General features: G+C 37.0%; 1 protein-coding gene across 1 annotated transcript in view; it reads right to left on the bottom strand.

Annotated features, from left to right (window-relative positions):
* Positions 1-795: 795 nt before the first annotated feature.
* The window catches only part of VPS13C (vacuolar protein sorting 13 homolog C), a 257639-nt gene continuing 251148 nt past the window's right edge, over positions 796-7286 (bottom strand). The window contains exon 80 of the mRNA XM_075505807.1: positions 796-809. The gene's annotated coding sequence lies outside the window, so the exon portion shown is untranslated. The remainder of the gene's footprint in view (positions 810-7286) is intronic.

Below are 7286 nucleotides of genomic sequence, written 5' to 3'. Positions count from 1 at the left end.
CAAACATGGAAGCTTGCTTCCATCATAGTATACAAGCCTAAAAGTGGTATGCACACAGCCTTTTCCTCAAAGCTACCCTCTATTCTGATTTGTTTCTTAACAGTATGATAAAGAAACCATTAACCACACAGACATTCCAGGCTAAAAAAAATGCTGGGGGAAAAAAAAAAAAAAAAAAAAAATGAAGTGAGGCAAGCTTGCAAGAATTCCAATAATTTACCTCTTCTTTTTTCACCCCAAACTGTACACTCACCTCCCCAAATAAAAAAAATACTGAATGCAAGCCCTCAACCATAGAGCAATACACTGAGCCTTGTTCTGGATGCAGCGTGCCCACTGGTATGTATCTCCCTGTTTGTAACTATGGCTCACACACCGGTCTTCCATAATTGCTCGGTGCTTCTTTTGACAGGAGGAAGCAAAGTTGACCTATTTTTAACAGTTTTTAATGAGATGAGGCTAAAAAAGTTATGAGAAAGAGAATCCTTTTCAGCAAGACTAAGTAGACATAAAGGTTCTAGCAATTGTTCCTCCAGTGGACAAGGGGTTTGAGCACTGCAGATTGAAACCTGTTTAAAAGATCAGGTAAAAGAGTAGATATACAACTCATCCAAGTTAAATTCTTTGCCCAGATTTACATTTCTTCTTATTGCTACTAATGGGAACAGTGAGCAAATCAAAGTTGTCCCCATTATATAAAAAGTCCAGAGAAGGATTTTAACTAGGTAGAATATAGTGTTCTGGTCACAGCACAAGCTCTTCCTCTAGGTGATTCTGGACCAACTGGAGTACTAGCTCTTTCCAGTTGCCTGAAGAGAATAACTAGCCAGCTTATCCTAAAAATCCTACCCCCAATCAGTCAAAAAGGCCATGTAGAAAAAAGCAGATTCTGAACAAAGTAAAAATAAAAATAAAAAAACATACAGAAAGAAACATCCCATGTGTCCTGTAATTCATCCAATATATTGAAATCAGGTAGCTGGCCACTCTACTGTGCACACTAGTAAATTTGTTAGCAGAATCCATACTGCTTCAAGCGCTGCTGTGATTTTGAATGATGTAGCTTCATAGTAACTTCTATAGGCTTTCTGTTAATTTAACAGAAAGCCTTTTACTTTACAAAGGTTTTTGGCCGCTTGGTCTAAAAGCGACTCTGGTCTAACTACTCCTTACATGCTTAGGTCTGAATCAAATACTGGTAAGTTTGTCTTAACAATATCTACATGTAAGTCTAAGGAAATTCTTAAGTGTGCAGATTCTTCTACAGAAATATTCTTCTGCTCTTTAAACTTAGTGACTAACTCTGTCATTAACTTGACAGCCTAAGAAATGTATTATTAGCCTCCTAAAATGTCAAACTTACTATTAAAGCTAAAATCGAGGTCAGCTGGTTTTTGACTGCCTGACTTTTGACAAACTGATCCTAATAATTTTCTTGACTTTACTGGAATAACAGCAAAAATAGCTTTTTTATTTTGCCACAAATACATTAATCTCCAGACAAACTATTCTGATAGAAACACCATTGCAAGAGCCATAAAAAATACATACAAAAAGAAAAGCAAGTTTAAGGATGTTAATGGTGAATAAAAATAAAACAGAAGATAATTTCTTCACTGCCTCCAAGGTCGCATTGGCTTTTTCTGACTTAGAGGAGAAAGGAAAAAATCAGGAACAACTAGGACCAAACTGAAGTATTTGGCAGTTTTATTTAGGAAAAGAGACTATTAAGCCACTTAAAGGTTAACTGATATGCATGAGTTATCATATACTGCTTGTCTTCAAGGTTATAGACTGTTTAACAGAACTCTGCCAAACGCCAGTTATCTGAAGGGAGCTAGAAATCATCTCTGTTGATGACAGACCTCTGAGCAGATGGTAAGTAAATCAAGGTCCTGATGTGAAATGTTAAAGCTTTTATGCTGGAAGACACTGTTAAAGCATTATCCAGGTTAAATCAGATTCCGTAAAATGCCAGTTTACTAGTAGGCAGGCGTGAAGTCTTCCACTAAGGAATTCTACAAGTTTGGTAGCTTGGTTTGTTTGGGGTTTTTTTTTTTGTGTTTTTTTTTTTTTTTTTTTTTTTTTTTTAAAAGACACCCTAACAGATTATTTAGAATTTTTTTTTCCCCTTGAGTAGTCATTGCAGCAGTTCTATCAAGAGGGCAGGATGACCAGGGGAAGGAAGGACCATTTATTTCTCATTTAAATATCTTCCAATCTTGCTTAATCAGGCCAGTAGCAGATAAGAAAGGCAGCTTTCATAAACATCACTGAAAATATAGTTGGACAACATAATAGATTTTTTTTTTCTAAAATTTCTACTTAGATATGCCCAGGCAAATCTGGGAGTTTGAAAACCTTTCCAAACAATATTTTAGTGCCTAAACATTCAGAAAGGATCTAGTACATCAGAAACAAAGTAAACACCTACTTTTTTTTTTTTTTTTTTTTTTTTTTTTTTTTTTTTAAGACTACAGTTACCAAAGGGCATCTGCTAGACCTGCATGGGAAGGCTAGGAAAAGCTCTGTAAGTAGTTTTCTGTAACTACAGATGGGGTGAACCAATGTCATTGAAGCAGAGGAAGCAATAATGCTCTTTTAGCTTGCAATGCTTCACATCAGCTTGACTACCAAAGTTAAAGACAAAGCACCAAAAGTCTAGTGTCTTCACAGGAAGGAACAACATTTATTGGTTTGATAATTTGGACCACTAAAATTTATGAATGGTTAACCTACATCAAATAGAGATTATGACATGGATGACTTTGCTAATTACTGTCATGTTCCATGGCTGATCCAAGCTACTCATGTTGCAGAAAATTGCCTTGAAAATCATGTTGAATTGATCTACAGTGTTGAACACCTGATTCAAATTTATGGAGCTATATACCCAGCTAAATTCAACCCAAACCCTTTCAAGAGCAGTCATGACATTCAGTTTCTCCAAACCCTGAAGTTCCCATGGGAATATTACAGGGAAGTGCTCAGGAAAAAAAAAAAAACAGACAGTCAAGAATCATTCACAGAACCTATCCAGAGGACTTTGATTTAATCAATTACAGAAAGTCACAAGCTACTGGAAGACAATTCTTCCATTGGAAAAAACACAAATACATGTTATTTTTCTTAAAATATTTCTTTAGACCCTTACACTAAACTTGCAACCCAATTATTTATTTGCCAGCTATAGAAACAGCCTTTGTATACTCTTTTCAGCGGCCTGAAAAAGGTCATGTGAATAGAGATTGCACTATTGCTTCTTTCTTATGTACTGGTAAGCACTGGTCTAGCCACATATTTTAAATTTCCATCCTGCCAATAGCAGGCCTCTACCTTCTTCCCCCCACCCCCATCTTGCACATGAAGATCCATAATCCCTGTGCTAATACTTCCATTGTCCTTTAACTTCTAGAGTCATTTCCAGCTTATGCTCCAAGGAATGGGGGGAGGGAGAAAGAAAAGTACATTTTTGACAAAGACCCTAAGTGATGAATACAGCTACAGGGGGGAGAGATTCCCCCCCCCCCCCAACCCTTTAGTCTTTTCATTCACTCTCCAAATGCATTGAGATTAATAATGCCTCTGGGCCACTGTATGCAAACCTCCACTGTGCACGCAGAAAAAAAAGATTATAATTGAATACCCTATTATGATGGGCAAGGAAAAAGAAAAGCAGACAGACAGGGCTCAAAGGCTGAATTGGCCTGGTTTGGCTTTCAGCCCACAGCACCTACAATTATCCCGCAATGATTTTTATTTATCTATTAAGTGTTCCCACTAGGCAAAGAGAGAATCTAGTATTAATTTAGTGCTCGTGGTTAGACAGAGAGCTTTAATTTGAAAAAAGTTATTCAAATGGATAATGAAATGTGGCTGGAGCCCTAATGTCCTGCTTTGAATGAAAACAGTACAAACCATAGTCCTCTGCAAATGTTTTAGTCTGATAGTTTATGCAAGAATTCTGCTAAATTACATTTTTACAGAACAGCCTTACCAATGTAGCAGTACTAGACCTTTATGTAGGTAAGCAGCTAGCTGTTGCCGAGCACCCCAGAGCCTCACAGCAAAACAAGTAGTGAAGGACAGAAGAAGAAAAAAAGGCAGCTCTGATGGAAGCAGCTCTGATATATATGAAGGAAAGGATGAAACCCAAAAACCACGACAGCACCTCCTATTCATTTATGGCACCTAGATAACTTTATCTAGTTTGCTCCTAAGCACCTCATCTATCTATGGTAAAACATATTCTTCCAAATTAGTACAGGGTATTGCTAGCAGTTACTTTCTGTTAGATTAAGACCTTGCCAGTACCAGCATCTGACTAATGACCATAAGCAGCACAGGTAATAGGAGTAAGAGAATGAAACACCAAATCAAATTCTCATCTTTAGACCATTGTAAATTCAGATGAGCTTCACAAAAGTGCCTGCTTGAATTAAGCTGGTGCTCCCTTCAAATGTTTGAAGCTGCACTTCATGAGAGCAAATTGTAGCATGAAGAAAATAGTTGCCGTCTTAGCTGTAAGTCATTTCATAAAAGCTTTCCAGAAAATACTAATATAAGACTTCATATGAAAGAAGTACGTGAACAAATTCAGAGAAGTAGCAGAATGCTGAGTGTACAATCAAAAATGTACAAGTGTTGATCAGGACAATTCAGAACGGTTGCTCTAACAAACCCAGGGACATTTCTCAATTCATCTACAATTTGAAGTTTAAAATATATTCCATAAATCTAAGGATCAAGCTTAACTTCCATAGAACACTAATGCTGCATTCCAGAAAATAATCTAAATTGATTATCTTAACTGTATTGTCACTGCTTTTTTGAAAAGACACTAACCGCCACAATTGCTCCATTACTCACCACAGTGCATAAAATGTCTAAGGCTTTGGAAAGCAAATAACAGAAAAATATGGATTAAACTGATAAAAATGATAATTCCAGACATGATTAGATTCACTGTGTTGTGTAGCCTGCACAGCAGGTGGGGGATCCTTCAGAAGAATTAGGGAAAGGTTTAGGGAAAGCAGATTAATGGGGAAAAGATTAAATGTGCTCTAAAAGCAGGACAAAACATATTTTTAAAATGACAATTCCAACAGCAGTGTTTAGGGATGCTCTGGAATGCAAAGTACACATACTCCATTTAAATACCAGATGCACAAATGTCTCCAACTTACAATTATGCAGTGCATTGTATGACTTTAAATCATAAGCTGAATAAGCATTTGACATTAAGTGGTGCTAGTGACAAATATTAATCAAAATATAGCCAATAGTTTCTAGCTCACAGTAGTCAAGCTCTATTTTCCCCTTCTCTACATGCCTTTTTTTTTTTTTTTTTTTTTTTTTTTTACAAAACTGATCCTATGGGTGAAGGCCTGTTTATTTTTATATCCAGAAATATATCACAGTTGAAAATGAAACACAGTAATAGCAATTTCTAGAGCCCTGAATAACACACATTGATGCCACTGCCCTCTCTCCAGTGTCGAAGGCTTTCTGCCTTCTAATAGAAGATGCTGTGCATTTAACTAGGTAAAAAAAAAAATCATAGTGGAAAGGGCCCACTTCTATACCCTAAGAGGAGAGATGCTGTTTAGCTGCTGCATATAGATTGCAGTTGTATCTGCTGGCACCAAAACAGAAGACAACTGCTAATGCAAGACATAATGTATCTTACAAAAGCATTAGCAGCAGCAAAGCAAATATTTTAGATTGTTATCATCCAAAGTTTCACATTCCTTTATGTAACAAAAAGTAATAGTGGTACATTTCTATATCCAAAAAGCACAAGTTACACTGCCTCCAATGTTCATGGGAATTATAATGGATCCCTCCTTGCTTTTTTAAATTTAAGGGGTTTTCATAACTCTTCAGAACCTCCTTGGTAACCTTTTCCAACTTTGTAGCCACCATGACTCTATGTTTACAGATTACCCCTTAACTATTTAATGCAATCACAAATAGTAAGAGCTCACAACAAAAGTCAAACTGAGTTTGCCACACTGGGAAATAGATTTGGATTTCCAAAGTTGTTACAGAAACACCCACAGATCTTTCTAACATCATCTCACAGAAACAACATTCCCTTTTCCACTGAATCACCTAGTAAATGTCTATGACCCAAGGCTGATTACTCAGAAAATGTGAAAAAGGCAGCTTAAAGTAGAGGTATGGTATCTGGTTGCTTCTACTCTCCAGTGAACTGTTGGCATGAGCTATTGTGGCAAGCCTGCTGGGCTGGCCTGAGCAAAGCTGCTAGCACAATGCTAGTGAAAGGCAAAGACTTCTGGCTTTTCCCACACTTAAACCCAAGCATTGTTTGAGTCAGCCAAGCCTCACTCAAGTCTTAGCATGCCAGCCTTTCCATTTTGTTGTCTGTGGTAGATTAACCGCTTTTAATCTGCTTTCTTCCTACCAATTTGAACTATATGCTGCTTAGCATCATTTTACCCGTGTCCATGATGCTTCTCAAACCTGTCCCTAGTTTTTAATTCTACAAATGTGACATCACTGAGGAATCTGAAGTCTTACAAAATAAAATCCACAGCCATAGCACTAAGATTTGCATATCACTCCCAAAGTGACCACATGGTTTTGCAGCCTTTCTCCTCTTTTCATTTACCCCAATCTCTTTTGTTCTCTTGTATCCATTTGTTATGTTATGTCTGTCTTTATGCTGTAATCTCCTCCAGGCAAGCATGTCTTCTGTATGTTCTGCAAAGTGCTTTTGCAGGCAACAAAGCAGAAATTACATCTCTCAGTTTCCCCATTTGTAGAAGCAGCATACTAACACAGTACTCACCTACCTCACAAGACAGCTGGCAAGTTAAATTTGTTAATGATTGTGAGGCATGTGGAGATCCTCTTACAGAAAGGTCTACAGAAGTGTGAAGTATTGTCATAGGTCAAAAGTGAGGCTTACAGCTTGAGTTAGTTTCTCATTCTGAGGACAGACCTTATAGGATGTCATTAAACTCAAACCAGGTTTCTTATCTAACAATGTTTTAAAAAAAAGAAATCCACAATTTTCTAGCTTCTGTCTAAAATAAAACCCATCTAACTGCATACTACATTAGACATGCAGAAAGGAATGTTATTGTTACAGTCCAAGAGATTTCAGCCAGGCACTCCAATTTTATATTTTATGTTTCCATAATTAAATTTGAGTGTGCTCAACATGCTATTTCCTTAAATTTTTCATAAGAGTGTAAAAAGTGTTTGGAATAGATCCAGCCTCACTCCAAGCTCCTTATATTCAGCCCTCCCTTATGATA

The sequence above is a fragment of the Mycteria americana genome, chromosome 6 (genome assembly GCF_035582795.1).
Source record: "Mycteria americana isolate JAX WOST 10 ecotype Jacksonville Zoo and Gardens chromosome 6, USCA_MyAme_1.0, whole genome shotgun sequence".
Lineage (NCBI taxonomy): Eukaryota > Metazoa > Chordata > Aves > Ciconiiformes > Ciconiidae > Mycteria > Mycteria americana.
Note: the sequence above shows the minus strand (reverse complement) of the source record. Positions and strands in the feature narration are given on the sequence as shown.